At 35.1% G+C, this 18,183-nt stretch overlaps 1 protein-coding gene across 2 annotated transcripts in view; it reads left to right on the top strand.

The window, feature by feature from the left end:
• LOC108752339 (semaphorin-5B) overlaps positions 1 to 18,183 on the top strand; it is a 109,716-nt gene that overhangs the window by 3,884 nt on the left and 87,649 nt on the right. Inside the window, exon 1 of one of the 2 annotated variants that reach the window (XM_018493124.1) lies at positions 13,389 to 13,411. The exons of the other annotated variant lie outside the window; for it this stretch is intronic. The gene's annotated coding sequence lies outside the window, so the exon portion shown is untranslated. Of the gene's footprint in view, positions 1 to 13,388; positions 13,412 to 18,183 lie in introns of those variants that run through there. 2 annotated transcript variants of the gene reach the window in all.

The following is an 18,183-nucleotide window of genomic DNA, read 5'->3' on the forward strand; positions in this document are numbered from 1 at the left end:
TGAATCAACCCTTCGTTGAGTAACAACAACAGACGCAAATTCACGCAATCGTTAATTGATGTCATGGATTATAAAACATATCATAATCAACGCGTGTGCAACATACAATTTGCACTCCGCGGAGCGAACCTAATAAACTCAAAGTTGTCGGTCGTAAAACAGTAAAGAAATATTTCAAATAAAAGAAGTGCGCGAGTTGTCTCTTGCGTCGTAAGAAGATTTAATTCAATTTAAAAAACTTTTAATTTAACACATAATTAAATATGATTAAAATATTTAAGCTGTTTGTGTGTAATTATATGTTGACCAGATCTGTCCAAAATTTAGTTCGCCAGCTAATCGCTTTCTCTTCTCCATTGTTAAGACAGAGAGAAAAAAAAAATAGAGTTCTGCCCAGACTGGTTGCTCTATTCTTTTACGTTTCTATTTTTTTTGTTTTCCATCTGTCTTTCGTTCAATAAGACAACGGAGAGAAGGGAGCATTTTGGCCAAACCTACTCTTGATATATATTTTTTTTAATAGTAATTAATACTAATTAAATATTTACTTACAGTAAATGAATATTTACTCAATAAAAAAAAAGTAAAGTACTAGCTTTTTTGTGTGTATCAAATAAATAATATATATTTACATTTAGTAAATATTTCTTTAGAACAATAATATATTCAAACAAATACCTATTAAAATTTAGTATAGGTATTTTCAGTGTGGGGTAAATCTTAATTCTTGAAAAAAAAAAATTTAACCGATCAATTAGTCGCGATTGAAACTTTTACATCGTAGATCTATCAAACACTTTGCAATTTTGATTCCGCCGCGGAACACATCATCTATACGTGCCGTTAATCGGAACATTTATGCGTTAATCTTCGGAATATCTTACGAATGTACGTGTCGCGAGAAGACACATGAAGCAGATACAATGTGAAACGGTTCAACATGAAAACCGCAGATCAAGATACACGCGCAATTCGCGTGCAACGTGTTCGAAACACGCTGCACATCGTGTCGCACTCGGCCTGCATGTATTTGCGCTGCTTTCGTATACTCGGCTGTCTAGATGTAATGGCCTGTCCGACTGATGAGTACATGTAACGGCATGGTGGCTATGCGAGATAAAAAAGGGCCGTAATTTATACGATTTGCTTTACACATCCGTTTATTAGCTCGTGAGCGTATTTCTGCCCGCGTTGAATTTAAGCGAGGAACGATTTTATACGAATGTTCGAACGTTCGGGAGGATCACAATGGAGTTTCTTTCTGAATATCGCGATTAACTGAAGGAATAGCTATTTTATTTCGGCGTGTTCATATTGTGAAAGGTATAGCCGTGAAAGGTTTTTAGATTTGAGGTTTATAGTATAAATACAATACTTGGGTCTCCCATAGTGGCGTATCTAGTATTGGCGGATCCAGGTAGATATTCGTACAGGTATCCAAAACAAGAATACCCGAATCTTGAGCTTATGTAATATTATAATAACTAGGTAACATATATTGTTTGTTAGTACTTTTTATTAATTTCCGATGTTGAATATAATTTATTCCATTTAATTTATAATTATCTACTTACATATTTCATTCATATATATATTTATATATTTCCTACATTTTATAATATACATAGTTGTATTATACTATATATTTATTATCCATATTATATATTATATATTTATATGTGATATCTCTACGAATATTATTAAGCAGATTTAGTAGATAACGCGATCTTAATACAAGCAACTTTACGGTGGGACTCGACGATAGTCTCTCCGGATCCGTCCATAAGTTCCCATCGATGATGAGCGTGCTAATCGAACGGCGCACTTATCGCGGAAAAAGTAACGGTACGAGAGCGACGCGCGATGAGAGGAGAGGCCAGGCGTGTCCGAAGTTATCGCCGTGCCGAAGAAAGACTTTCGCAACGTGCCGTTCTCACGACATAAATTAAAATCTGGCACGAGTCGAAGCCTACTACCTACCAAGTTTTATGATCGCGGACGCCGTCGTTTCTCATGACTTACGTCGATCCTAATCTCTGGATAGACATTATGGGAGCATTTCGGTATCGTAATAGGATTATCCAGGTATTAAACCCGAGCACACCGCGAGGACACTGTCTGCTGAGCATTTCCTGCCCTATTATAGCTTTCTCATCATCTCGGTCAAGGTTCTGTATAGCTATACATTTACATAAAAGCATAAGCAGGAAAAGGATTTTGTTAAAATTGCTTCGTGCAATTTTCATCTTGAATTGCGTTCCCTCTTGTTTAATGATCTGTTGATCTGCTCCGATAGAGATTTTTAAATAAATTTTTACTTAAACTCATAATTAAAGGCATAACCTTTCAGATAGATAGAATGATAAATAATTATTAACGGGAAAACTATGTACTAGACTAAGACTAAGCTTTTATAGTGGCACTGAAGCAATGTACTTTGAAGAAGGGAATACACAATGAAATAATGAATTATAAGAAATCGTCATACTTAAGGAATAGTTGTAAGATTTTAAAAACAGACTTTGTTTTCTGAAAGTTAAAAAATATTTTTCATTGGTAATTAATAATTACCAATTATATACGATCAGAGACCTTTCTTATTTTTTCTTTACATGGACTATTCAAGTGGACTTGATGTTAATTTGACTACGCGAATGTTTTTCATCCAGAAAAAATAATTATTAGATATTAATTTTTACGATTTGTTATTTTTTGATATTTTCAAGTAATTTTGCCTAATGTTTTTTTAATTTTGTATTTTTAAATTATGTGATTAAAAATTCGAGATATATATATAGAATTATATTCTATGTAGCGCGTTAATTCCCGGCCAAGCCTAAATCGGATCGTAGATAGTCGTAATTACAACCCGCTGCGTTTCCTCGTGGCCGAGGAAAATATCTGGTTTCTCAAAATCCTCAGAGTTGTAGAGCTCTTCGTGCTCTCTTGCGTAAAGCTTTATCTACCCCGTTCAGATTAGACACGCGTCTGTGCTGACGAAACGACGAATTCGAGACGATCAAAGGGAAGCCGGTGTCGTGAAGAGTTGGTATTATATTCCCCAGGGTGGCAACGAATCCCATATTTTAGCGCTGGCTCAAATACCGTGGTGTCATGTAAATTTTAAACTGACACTCTCGCTCGTTTCGATGTTAATCTCGCTGACCGTCACGATACTAATATATTTGTCGAAAAAAATATCTGCAAAGTTGATAACTCAAGCAATAATTATGCGTACAAATTTTAGCCTCGATCTTTAAAAAATTTGAGAACTCGAAAAGTTATACGTCCTTGATATCAATATCTTAGGACTAGAACTAACAGTAGCAATTTGATGTTAAGATGAAAAGATAAATTTATATAACGGTATCAATATAAATTCTCTCTGTATAACGGTATAGCAATATCTAAATAATATCTATTGCTTTCAAGATATGAAACGATTATTTATGAATGCTATAAAATTTAAACGTTCCTCTATAAGTTTTTATACTGTGTTTCGAAGCTCGGTCTAGAAACCAATAGCTTTTACTTATACAATAAAGAGTTTAGCATTAAAAAACATCGTAAAATCATGATTCGATGCTTTTTCGTACTAGTAGTTTCGAGGGTGGGCTGTAAATTGTTGGGATCGTTTTCGGATGGTCAATATCGACTGACTGCCTCAACATGATTTAGTGTTTGTGACCTTTTGCAGCGTCTACGCCACTGTCGTTTCAGTTCGCAAGATGATAGCCAGGCTTTACCTAAGGGTCGCTTTTTGTCGAACAAGAGCTCGAGCAGCGAGAAATCTTTCCGCTGTTCAGAAACCCTATGGTCAACTATTGTCGGATGTAGATTGAAATTTTAAAAACGTTGCTTAACTCTATGTTCACTGCGTGATTCCTAATGGAAGAGAGGAGAAAGAGAGAGTAATGGTTCTTGCCCACAGGACTTCAACGCTGGGAAATAACCAATCAGCGTTCAACTTTTAACGGGAAAGTTGGATTGATTGGCTAATGCATGGCTCACGCGTTGTCCTTTAATATTGACACATTCTGTATGCAAGAGCCATAAAACGTTGTGCTGACTGTGCATCTTCCGAAAATTACATATAGATGAGTTCAACAAGAAATGTTAAAAAAAAAAAGTCTCTTCGTCTCACGAAACATAACCAGCGAATATAATCACTGTAATTTTACCGCCGCTTGATTTTTGCGCATTTTGCGGTTTACTTCTACGTTTCTTTCTGTTTCCGTCGACATATCAATTCACCTGCAACTCCTAATGATCGCTCTTAATTCTTATGGCACAATAATTTGGTTTTTTCTTTGAAAAAAACAAGAAATATTTTCTAAGATAAAAAATATGGTGTGAATTTCACTCTAAAGAATTTAGAGAGATTTTTGAAATATTTTTCTCGATCTACTAGATCTACTTGATCTTCTTGATCTAAAAGAGATACAAGAAATATATATTGGTAAAAAATTAGATTTTAGTTTTCTAATGAAGTTTGTTAAAATTTATGGATTTCATAAATTTATATTAAAAAGTCGATTATGTTTAATTTATGTTAAAATATCTGAATGACTAAATCAATTTCGAAGCCCTTAAGTTTTTTAACACACACACACACACAATGTAATGCTTTAGTCATCCAGACAAAACAATATCAGAGAAAACCATTTTCTCAAATATCCCTGAAGATGTTTGAAAAGACTGTAATGATATACTGTTATTGAAATTTTGTAACAATACGAAAAAATACCCATCTCGTCTAACAAAGTTGTCTGTAAATAATACGAATGATAAGTAAAAGTTTTGGTCAGCATTCAATTTTTCTAAGAAAACCTTTTTTTTATTTTCAATCTTTGTAGAAGTTGGAAGTGTTTAGATCCTATTGACAAAAAGCATTTTCTAAAATCATTTTGCTGCGTTGTATTGTAAATGCCTAGAAACGGACTGAGTGGTGGCTTTCAATAACATTGCTGGCGCCAGTTGCGTCTGAGGTAGGACCGAAAATACCATGCTTATCGTTTGCGAGACGAGTGCATCCAGGCTTCTCGTGGAAAAGATGGATGTTGTGAACGCTGCGTTATGTCGGTCTAACGGGCAACGACGCGCCTGGACCGTAGTCTGAGATTATCACGAGAAACGCTATTTTTCGCCGGAGTTTTCTACGCACGCGAGCGCGTAGCGGAATCTATTATCGGATTTTCGAGCCCGAACGTCATCTACAGTATATTTATGCGCGACGAAATCGTTGTTCGGTCACGCTTCCCTCTGAACGCTCGTAAATCTGAACTTCTCGTAGCCATACGGAATTCGAAACTCTTTGCAGAAATGCTGGTCTATCGCGGCTCCGATTACTCATATGAATTTAGATCCTTTTAGATCTACTTCACGCTCGATGCTAAATGTTTTAAATCACGATGTCTTAAGTTTCGTAACTCGGATACATATACAATATTAATTTCTCATACACAGAATACACTGTATATTAATGAAACGCAGATAGCAAAGAAGACTTAGAATTGTATATTAATTTCGTCCGATTTCTAACGGAATCAATATATTGTAGTTGAATGTCTTAAATTCTGTTTTTTATTTTCTGTTTAACTTGTGATTAGATTTAGATTGATAATAATGTAAAAATTGCATTTTTCTAACTATGATTAATCACTAAACTGATAGTAAGTAATTTTTTTAATTGCCATTACAAAACCATCAGTTTAGTGATTAATTGTAACTGGAAAAACACAATTTTTATTGTCAGATTAAATTTGAACCACAAGTTAACCAAAAAATGAAAAACTGGACCTTATCTACAATGTGTGATCTAATGATTTTCAACTAGGATTAGAATCTACGTAGCATTCCATTAAAAAAAATAAAATATATAGCTTTTGCTATATCAAATCCGTGTTAATTTACGTGAGACATTGTATATTTGCGTCAAGAGTTATATTTAAATCTGATACAATAAATTTTTCGAAGAAGGAGTTTATAAAACGTAATTGATAATCATCACCGAGATCCTTTTGGAATAATATCTTTCGCGATATCTTATCGTAGGTTGTGAAACTTTGCTCGTTATCATTCGCTACGACAGAACGTTCATAATGATCGTCCCGATTCCGGCTTACTTCTTTCGATTTGTGAGGCGTGAAGAAGGGTCAGAAACCAGTTTTCGGGTTCACCCACACCCTCAAGCGCGCCCCACGCTTCGGGTACGCGTGTATACACGCGCGAGGGAGAGCGTGATTTAAATTTTCGAAGGTCGAACGTGTAGACCTCAGAGGAAGAAAAGGAAAGACACGAAGAAGATGAGGAGACTGGTAAACGGGGTACACGTGGTTTGCATCTGGCAGAGTTCCACGCACGCGCCGGCAACGAGGAGAGAAAATGAAATGAGAAATCTTCCTTCTTACACAAAGTATTTCCTCCACGATTTCTCCCTTTTTCTGGTCTCGTTCTTATCGCATTAATTTCAAATTACACAATGCCTTATCGGTTAATGCTCGTTACACTTGAATTACACAATGCCTTATCGGTTAATGCTCGTTTTTCGATATATTAATACTACGTTTTTGTTACATTAATTGAATACGAGCAATAGTGTATATGATAGGTATACAATATATATACAATAGTAATATAAGATATAATAACCCCAAACTATAACACGATACATCTTGCTATCTTTGGCTGCTATTAAATCGATAACGTTGTTTTTTTTATCACTCTTCTTAGTTAATGAGATAAGCATTAATATGGCATTTGATATGTACTGCAATTAATTGCTTCTCTGAATTATTATATTTATATTTTATATTATTTTTATCTGTATTGTATTTATTTATTCTCGTTATATTTATATTTTCCGTATAATATTTTCAATCCAGATTATTAATGCGATAATAACATACTACAGGAATTGTTCTGTTTGTTGCAAGTGGTACGCTGTGGTTCACTGAGGAAATTAAAAAGTTTCGAAAGTATCCTAATTTCTGATTTTCGAGGAAGGTTGTTCCTTATAGATTGAAGTCGTTCGCATATAGGACATCACGAACGTCACACGACCGTACGCGGCAAACGCGAACCTGTACCGGTCCTCGCATTTCTCTCTTTTGGCCTGAGCAATGGCCAGAGCAGCCTCTCCTCTTTGCGGTCCACGGTACGAAGGATCCGTATATGGTGCTGGCCTACTACCTCTGCTGCACGCACACTGATGTACACTTGTGTACATGCGGGTCGCTATATGGGTATAATCCCACAGTGTTACCGGCGACAAGAGCTTCTCTCGGAGAGACGCTTGTCTCGAATCGATCGGAGGTGAGCATATATGCTTGTCAAGCAGATCAAACATAGAATTATTTGGAAGATATTACAGTAGCTAGGTTTATCACGAAATAAAAAAGAAACCTTCAGAATAAATATATATTAAATATTATGAAATAAAATTTGCAACTTAATATGAAGAGTTAAGAACAGTTTAACACGACGGTTTACACAGAGAGTCTTTTTGATACAAATTTTTTTTGCGGAAAATGTAGAATGCGGAGAAAAAAAATCGCTACCAGTTTTTGTTGTACGATAAACAAAAATGGAAATTGAACAAACAATAATTAGTAATATTACATTAATTTAAGTTTAGTTTTTGTACTCTTAACAAGTAACAGTAAAACAAAAGACACAGATTTCTTCCGCACTTTGGATAATGTCGTTTATTCGCGCTTTTATCGCACGTATGAAAAATGTACATTCCGCATTCGTATGCACGTATAGAAGTTGAGCCATCGTCGACTCGTGGCACAAGCGTTATTGCTCGATAAACGGTTGCCGGCAATGTCGCGTAATGGAGTTTATAGGAGAAAATCTAAGTGTGCAAGGCACGTATGTCTTCGGGTTCATCCCAGGCTCTTTGGCGTTCAAGTCCATAAATTGGAGGGTTTAGATTTGCGTTCGCACGCGCTCGCTTATCCGCTGTAGCGACTTCTCCGCCTGATTCAAGGCGAAGATATATTGCTCGTTGCAGATGACATTAGACGTTTATGCACGACACAACTGCATGAAAGTCTATAGCTCGCTCGTATTACAGATTATCGTATTCGCTATTGCTTTATCATTAATGTATCTGCGGGACTGTTAACAGCTAAGCGCAGAGCTTTGCGTGTGAAAATCTATCAGACATCATTGATACGCGTAATTCTGAATGCGACGCTCCATTACACGCATCGTGTAATATTCTATTATATTATTCTGTTTTATTATATTATTCTGTTTTATTATATTATTCTGTCGTTACTGTTGTATTACTCACGTGCGAGAATTATGCGGGCAATAAATGCGGGGTTAAAGCAGAGCATTTCACGTTCAGTGCCATGACATAAATGTGAACAATTTATATCTGTACTTTAGTTAAATTTAAGTCTTTATTATTTGATCTTTGGCATGCAAATGGCACGTAATACGTAATTATTTTATTCTTATTTTATTCTTAGTTTATTTTTATATTCCCCCCAGCCAACCGAACATTGTCATATAACAAATAGTTGTTAAATGTGTATATTTACATTTGTTACATAGGAGTTAAGGTTAGTTGGCCCAATAATCATCACGCTAACCAAAACGCTTGACTTTGCAAATTTATATTTTTTTATATTGAAAAGTGAGTGACTGTTATTTGATTATTTTAAATAAATTTTTTGTAACGAATAAAAACGTCATTCTACAATTCTTATACCTACTGCCGTTGTTGAGAAAATCCTTCGTAAAAATTAGAAGGCGCAAATGTACGAGTTATCGCCATGTCGTTATAACGGTTTGCCCAATAATCGTCATGAATATGTCGCACAAATCATTATACGTGTTTAACTATCGCATGCACGAACGATGGAATAATTCAGACACATAAATTGATATATATATATATATATATTTTTTTTTTTAATTATATATATTATGATTTTTTATAAAATATATAATATATGTGATATAAAAAGTAATATAAAAATAATATAGATGTGTATATAATATATATATTTTTATAATTTTTTATATATATATTTTTTAGAACTATTATTATTACAAATTTTCAATAAATATTAATAACTTTTCAACAGAAAAGAATTGCAAAACTAATTTTTATTCGAGTAGTGCCGAGTAGTCTATTCTAGATATACCAGTTATCGATACAGAAATGATCTAGTGATCATTCTCTATTTGTTTGCGTATCTATTTATTTTAACTCGACTATGCCTATGACGATTATAGATCCGTAAAATGTCTAAAATAGATAATAACAATTACGGATTTAATTTTTTTATTTGAATTTTGGATACATTATTATTTAATTTATAAGAATTTTTTTCGGCCCACCTAGTCACAATAGTCGACAGATATGGCGATTATTCGAACGACTATGTGTTTCGATAAACCAGTGCTTTTCACGTAAAATAAAACTATAAAATTTGTATGAAACAATAATTTATAATGGTGTACGTAAAATTGCGATCTCGATTTGTTCGAAGCTCAATTTATCTCAAATTGCCAATATTTCAAAATCACATAAGATATCAAACAGTGTCTCTTAACCTCACAATGAAGCATTTGGTCGAAATCACGTATAGGCTCGGTTGCTACACATATTTAATCAATAATGAATTCATATATTTACGAGTTTCATAATGTAACACAACATTGTAAATATTTCCTTGGAACCAATAAAAATATCAGCAAGCCTCACGATCGACAGAAAGCAGTAAAATATATCTTTAATACGTAAACTTGGCGATTACCCTAACGATTTCTAGGTCCCAACTACCTTATATCTATATTTGCTGAGTTTTATATTCATTTTTCGTGATTTTCATAACACAACATTAAACAAATGAAAGCTAAAGTAATATTTTAACATTAGGCGTTAACATTTTAACGTCCAATTTATTCCTAAAATTTTAATTTCATTCAGTGCGAGTATTTTTATTGTACTTCACTCTCATATTCTAAAAGTTCTGTAGGAGTGCCGATTAAATTATTTACTCTCTAACGTTACTAACAATCAATTTTCTTTATCATAAGGTTAAAACGATTGAAGTGCCTCAACCGAGTCAGTGAAAGTACGTTATTTTTGAAGAACTAAATAGTAAATCAAGTGAAAAGATTTAATGGCTCCGTAATGTCTTAGAGTGAAGGGGTTAAAAGGGGCAAAGATTAAAAATACGCGACTCGCGTATGTGTATGTACATATATATATATATATATATATATAGAACATGGAGCTCTCTACTACATCCTTATAGCCTGCGTGTACTACATGCAACCTCGATGCATGCATACTATATGTAGTCGGGACTTTCTCGCCTACGGCAAGGCAGCCACCTTGGCTCGCGTAGCTATGCCTATGCGAGCTCGATGTGATCTCGGTGCACTTTTCGCACTAGCCTCTCCCGGTCGCGACAAAAGTCTTTAGCGTAATCTAACAATAATGATTTTCACAACATCGACACCGCATTGATTAATTATACGTTTACTTTCCAAGCGTTCACGCGAATCTGCAACAGTGACGAACGCAAGTCGCGTTGAGAAATATTTTGTGCACGATACTTTTAACGCGACTATGCAAACAGAAAATATTTTTCACAGATATTCTTAGTTACCTAAGATAAAGGCATTACGATAAGGATGTTCCGATTCCGATGATAAGCCATCCATCGGGTATTCGAATTTAACGCAATAAGTTGACTTATCGACATTTACTGATCTTAAAACGAGCACTTAAGGCAAAAATCGTTTCTTTTTTTTAAATAATTGTACGTTTATATATTTGTCACGGTAGATTCTGTTCTCGGTCTCTCAGCTCAAAGCTTGCATTACGTTACAGTTACATCGCCACGTCAATTATCCCATTAGCGCGGTCGACTCGAACAGGTTCCGGCTTGATCCAGCGAATCAAGTCTCTTCCACGTTACATACATCGACTCTTATCTCTGGTACGTTTTCCTGCAGTTACCGCGTTACGTCTAATGTGAGCTCGCTGACAGGAAACGCAGGCGAGATCCTAATTTGTTGATATTCGGTTTCTCTCAGCTGAGCGATCCACGGTCTCGGCACTCGGGAAACAGTGGTTAGCTTATTACGCTTTACAGGGGAACGGTCGCATGAATACGCCCTTTATGCTGTTCGAACTGTTAACGTATAAACCGGCAACGAGCGTAGGAAATGGCTTGTACCTTTTGCAATGTTATTTTTCCTTCCCGTGCACCGGACAAACGAAACGTTTAACGCCTCTTGCCGAGACTGTGTAACAGCTTAAGCGATTAGGTAACGACTTTTGCGAAGTTATACATGGCCAGACGAGACATGAGAAAACAAGAAGTTTTGTTCGACTCCTAAGGAGAAAACTTTAAAATTTTATATACTTGAAAAATATAATATTGTTCAATTTAATGCTAGCTAATTACTAAAGGATAGTAATTAATTATCTATTTTGAAGTACTAAAAGTACTAAACAACAGGGCTTTTAATATTTAAAGTAAGTAATTAATTACTGTTGTCTGTCTTTTAGTATTAAATTGGCTAATATTAGATTTTTGTAAGTGTTCAACTCTTACCCAAGAAATTTATTCATTAAACAGATGACATTATATACAAATACATATTTTCTTCTACATAAGACATTTACACACAAATATCATCTATGTATGAAAGTATTTATTTCTGCATATATATATATATATAAAAGTAGAAAAAATTTTAATCAATAATTTTGTTTTAAATTTTATGGAGAATTTAATACAAACTTCGCATTACTTGAACAAGAATTGCATTTTAAAGTCGAACTATATTATCTTATAGAACTACATTATCTTATAGTTAGATAAACGACCGGCCTCGAAAAAATTCAATCTTATCGATTTGTTACCATCGTAGAGTATCCGATAACGGACTAAAGAATTAGAGATTACGTGGTTCATGTAACAGGTACTGATAAATTATTAGTAAGTGATAAGAAGAAGAGTATCGCGAATTTAATAGTGACAGCATAGTAATCGTAAGCAAAAATAATAGTCTTATGCTGCATTTTATATCGTTATTTTGCTTTGAACTGAAATTACATATCGCTGATCTCTTGTCATTGATCCATTGATCATTTTCAGCCGACTCAGCTGACGAATCATACGATTCACGATATTATTTTGCCATTTTGCAATGTATCAAATATTCGCTCGCAACGAGCACTGTTTTATGGAAGACTATTACCTGTTTCAATTCTTCAAAATATCCAGAAACGTGACATGAATAGTGGCCGTCATATCGATCATGTCATTGATAGTTTGCTGCTATTGTTACATTATTAATTCGAAATTTTGCTATTTTATTTCGATAAAATTTAACAAGTATATATATATACATATATAGGTATATTTCTTTCCTTTTTTTTCTATTATTTCACTATTCCAACTTTTCGAAATATATATCGTTCTTTAACTTACAAAATGACACGACTAAGAAAACGTAACTTTCGAGTTATTATCAAGAATAAGTTAAGTAAACGTTACTCTATCAATCGTAAAAAAATGAATCATCTTAACTTCGTAAAAAAAATCCTCAAAATCATCACAACTCGAAAAAGTTTGTTTTTAAGGGTTGTGAAACAAAAATGACATTTGATCGTGTTAAGAATATTTTCTTTTTGTTAACATTTGTCATTAATTTCCTTTCAAGTTGAAAAAAGAATTTTTTCCTTGTTCTGAGATACTCCATTTTCTTCAGTTGCGTCACTTTTGAAATAAGGAACGATATAACAATTTGTCAATAGACGTGTGTTTGTACGTTAACATTTCTCCACGCCCTTTGTATCGGCTTGAAATATCATCGCGATTTACCGTAAACTTTCCCATCCGTTCACCGAACGTTTTTACACGCGAACGTGTCATTTTCCGTTCTTCACCAGCACTGCGGAGAGATGACTTTTTGCGACGAGTACGCTCTCCGTACTCTCTACCCAAGTCTTGCGCCGCGTATTGTCGGAAGGCGCGCAATGATTCGCGCCGATCCGTGACGTACGTGCGAGACCGCGCGACGCCACTTTTGTTATCTGGATTTCGCGCTCTTCAGTCAGGTCATGCCTTGCATGTGTACTGTTACGCGCAACACACGTTCGGCCGTTCGCTACAAGCGCAATATGCGCGTGCATATATCGGGAATATTAGCACGCGCACGTGATGTGCTGCACGCAGAGGCGTTGGATGTCCTCCACAAATTGAAACATTATAAAAATAGGTTGGATTAACGTTATCGGTATGGTTCGATTGCCACCGTGCGTATTTTTAAATGTTTTGAGTACTTACTGATATCGATACGTTCGCAATATGTTTGCTATGTGCGCGACAGTTGTTCGCGGTACCCCTCGTTTGGACAGTGCTTGGTGAGTTATTCGAGAAATGAGATCGATATGACAGAATTAAAATATCCCAATAACTAAATTTGCCCAGTGATTGAAAAATCAACAATGTATTTGTAATTGTTGAGATACTTGTCAATAACAGCAGGAGAGAGAAAATGATGAAAAATTAAATGTTTTATATCAAAATAAGTAATAAAAATACATATAAATTTAAATGTAAATTGTGGCGAAAAAAATTGTTTATTTCAATTTTCGCATGGACAGTCGTATTTTCACTCATTTTCATCTCGAATATAGTGTGTACATTTTCAAACTTTTTAAAATAGTGTTATATCGTATTTATCTGTAGTGTATCTTTTATGATTATCTAAAACTAAAAATTAAATTTAAATATTAATTTTATCAGAAAAATTTGCAGTTACGAGTTTAGTTGATATGGTGTATGATATATTAGTATAAAATTTCACTTATAACTTTTTTTTTAGATTTATATGATGAGCATTTTTCAGTCACTGATAAAACATCAATTTTTTTCGTAATATTACTAATTAATAATCAATAATAATATAAAACTTGTCATATATACTTTCTTATTATAGTTCATATATATTTCTATAAGTCATATATACTTTCTTATTATGTATATATATTTCTATAAGTCATTGAGATGTTTACCTTATATATTTAATTTTTCTCAGTTTTATTCATTTCGACTAATGTGTTGGTGACATTTATTATTTCGTAAAGATAACTCCTATCTAAACTATTTGACATCCTCTGTCAAAATATTCATTGGTTGTTACCACTATTTTTGGCGCTCTCTCAGGAATTCGTGTGTTGCGTTTAAATTTATCAACCCTCGCGGAGTACTTTCGTGACTTTTCAACGCCACGAAATCCTATACACGTCACAGTGCTCGCGTAAAGCTGTTAAGTGCTCGTTTTATGTTTATCGTAAACCAATCTGCATGCACTCTGTACAATAAACGATGGTAAAATAAGCTGTGTTTGGACGCATATCCGGTGTTTTGATAATCCACCTCCACTTCAAACAAGCATACTATTACGCGTTCAGCGTTAATTGATTGCACGTTACGTATTCGCTCATTATTTCATAGAATAGAACTTGATCCGTAAACATGGGGAAAGTCCGGTAATATAATAATCTAAAGAGTTTTATTCATTATCCCCCTTTATACATTATATACTCTGTTGTGACTTATAACAGTTCAAAATGATATTTTGTAATTAGTTGATAGGCTGATCTACTTCAACTCATTTGCGGTGGTTTGATAGAAACAAAAAGAAATAAATACTAGAGAAAATACGAGAAAAGGAATTTAATATAATTTCGCGATGTTCCGGTAAGTAACTCGGCGAGTTGTTTTTTTGTTTTTTTGTTTTTTTTTCTGTTGAGGCTGCACAACGAGCGGGTCGAGTTTCATCTGCAGTGATAGCAGGCCATGGAAAACATACGAGAAGGAAGCCGCGCGCACGCACAATCTCGCGAACGCACGATGTTATTAATTAGCGCAAACAATCTCGACCATATGTCGGGCGTGCACGGCGTTAACTGTAATTTATTTACGGCGATATAACGGCGGCAGGCGTACACCGCTCGTCTATGATTCTTCTTCGATATACGATTGTTCGCACGCGAGTGAATCACTCGCGTCTCGCCGACCAAGAAGACCACAAGTAAATTGAACAGTCGAGAAAAAGAGAATCGGAAGGAGGATTCGCGAGGGAGAGTCGGAGAATTTACAAAAGGGGAGATAACGAATATTTTTCTAGTCCAACGCATGTGATTTAGCTGTTCCGGAATGCTAAACAACATGACATACATTTACTATGCGACATCGTAGAATCTTGTTGAAAGAAAATGAAAAACTATTTTTCAGTAGTTTCTATTTCTACGACTGTTTAACTTTCAACGTTAAAAACATTTAAAAAGAGCTCTTTCTGTCCACTGATTAAATTTTTTTGTAAAAATAATTTATTTAAACTGAGTACCTCGTGAGTTTATTTATTTATTTGTTCGCCTAATGTAGTTTACGGTACAGTTTTTATTTTCTAATTATTTTATTTCAGCATAAAGTTCATTTTAATCAATATACACCGCAATTTAACCACCACGCTTCTGTAAGCAAAAGGACCGCATTTTCTTCTGAAGTCCGTTTCTCGGTCCGTTTCATTCGCATGCACAACACTTGTGTGCTCATTACCGCGGTTGCCACTGAGCCGAGAATTTAGAGATAGGATCCAAACAGATGTCCGCCTCACCCGTGACTCGTGCATCCGAGTTATTACCGCTATAAATCAGGAGTCGCTTTTTTTTATACCGGCTGCGCTCTTGTAGAAGAGTCCGCTCGCGCTGTCGCTCGATATCGGCGAGACGTTTACACGCGAAGAAGTAATCATATCAGATCGAATATGCGGTGGTCGGCGAAATCCGGCGTGGGCGAAACGCGTGTTGAATTAGCACGATGCGCGACAAAGGTCTGAACGATTATCCCTTTTTTACGAGTCAAAACCGATACCATCAGGTACAACTCATTTTAATTCGCTTTAATTTCGATATACATCTTAGAACGAAGAATATATTATTGGGTACTTATTACTTGCAGGAATCACATTGCGTTTTATTAGAATCGTAAGATCAGTATCGCGCGAGTAAGGCTTTAAATTTTTTAAGTTTAACTATTTTTATAGCTTTTACTAAACATTTATTAGCATCAATATCATTAAGTTGCTTGTTAATTTAATTTATAATATTACTGTCTTGGTTGCAATTTAAGATTGCGTTTCAAGACTGAAAATTATTTCAGCGCGCAGTTTACGGATATATATAAATTTGCACTGAAATAATATTTAAGCATTAAAATCCAGTTTAGAGAAGCCTTCTTGTCTTATGAACGATGTTTAGAAAAATTTTTTATATCACGGTATAGAAACCTGCTCTTTTATTTTCGTGCGGAGGAACTTTTTTTGCCGCAATGTAACCATGCTTTATAAGTTTGTGTAAACATTTTAAATTTTCATAACATCAATCAGAATGTAGCATCACTAAATCGCGACACGACGACGACGCAATAACTTACTGCGAACATAAATTGCAGAAAGTACACTTCTATATTTCATAATGTATAACTCGGAAGAAACTTCTCGAAGTCGTATAACATATAATAGGTATACATATCAAGCTTCCATATGTGCACCTACGTACATCGATCCATGTGATATCCGATGTAGCATAAGTTAAGTTTCTCGCCGGGTTGGATGAGAAATTGTGCCACTTCCCGTAACCACTAGTCATCTCCAGTTCGTCTCCTTCCATGGAACGTCGATATATTATCATATACCAAAGTTCCAAGTACGCGCAAAAGTTGTATCTTACTATCCTCTGGCCGTTGATCTTCCTCTCATTAGTGGTTCGCGCGTGTTTCATTCGAGATTAAAACTTCGACCTCGCGCGTAATGTTGCAATCGTCGCCGCGAGATTCCCGAGGCGTAGGTCAAGTCAAGTGATAACCCTGTTATCACGGAAGAAAGGAAGGGGAGAACAAACGAGCGATCCGCTCCAACCACCTGTTTTTTCCCATTCGTCGAACATTCCGACGTTTTTATCGCATTCCGACGTGAAACTTCGGCCAGACCCGCGCGAATACATCGCGCATCTTTTAACGGCCGGCGGTCTCTCGGCGATGATTTCTCATGCAAAACCGCCGACGGAGTTATTTTAATATCCGCGATGTTTGTGGCCTGCGGTAGTAAATTGCGCACCATCGTTGGCCATCCGCGATTACACGCGCTTTACTCCTAAGCCGCACGCAAATTAATAACAGTAATTATGAACGCGAAACGCGTGGCACGAAGGCGCGAAAGACCGATTAGAAGAAGGCGAGCCTCGCTGCATTTTTTATCCTCCTGATCCATTTTCATCGACGAGTATTTCTTATTCCGTTCTCCTTTAACGCGCTTTCCCCTCTCGGACTATAATTCTCACCTCCTTCTTCAAAGCATCTATAAATTGCCGTTTAACATTGACGGTTTACTAATTTTGTCATTCTCCCGCCGTGTTTTTTCCGCGAAGAAAATTTCTCTTACCATATTTTTCCGCAAAGAAAATTTTTCTACGCTAATGCTATAAACTGAAGTTCGAGACAAGTTTTTCTTCCTACTTGTTTACTCGGGACAAATTACGAACGTTATCTACATGCCACAAAGGCTTCCGGATTATCTTCCGGAACTTTCCTGGAATGCCTAATCTTCTTGAAAAACTCGAACGTCGTTATCTAACTTTAACACCATTCGAGCAACTATAGTGTAAGAACTTATCGTACCAAACTTGCAGTTATTGGCACAGATACGTTAATAATAACAATAATAATATCAAATCTATCTTAACCCTCCATCTGTAATAATATTTTTTCTTTTTTTGTTTAGACTATTTTAAACTTTCGGAAAAAATTCAGAATTATTTTTCAACATGTTTATTACATTAATTTTTCACATTCCAACGTGTTAAAACATTTATTTAATAAGAAATGAAATTTGAGCAAAAATGATATTGAAAGAGAATGAAAACATTTCTCCTAATTATATGGAAAATTGAGTTCCGGTGAGATGAGTTCATTTTCACATATATTATAACTTATAATGGTAAACGAAAGATATAACAGAAGACTCAATATTCGATAGTTTTTCTTCATGTTATATATGGTATATGAAAGGTATTCTGCGAGCAAGTTTTACACAAACATTACAGCTAAAAAACTATTAATTTTTGATACA

The sequence above is a fragment of the Trachymyrmex septentrionalis genome, unplaced genomic scaffold, assembly GCF_001594115.1.
Source record: "Trachymyrmex septentrionalis isolate Tsep2-gDNA-1 unplaced genomic scaffold, Tsep1.0 scaffold6, whole genome shotgun sequence".
Classification (NCBI taxonomy): domain Eukaryota; kingdom Metazoa; phylum Arthropoda; class Insecta; order Hymenoptera; family Formicidae; genus Trachymyrmex; species Trachymyrmex septentrionalis.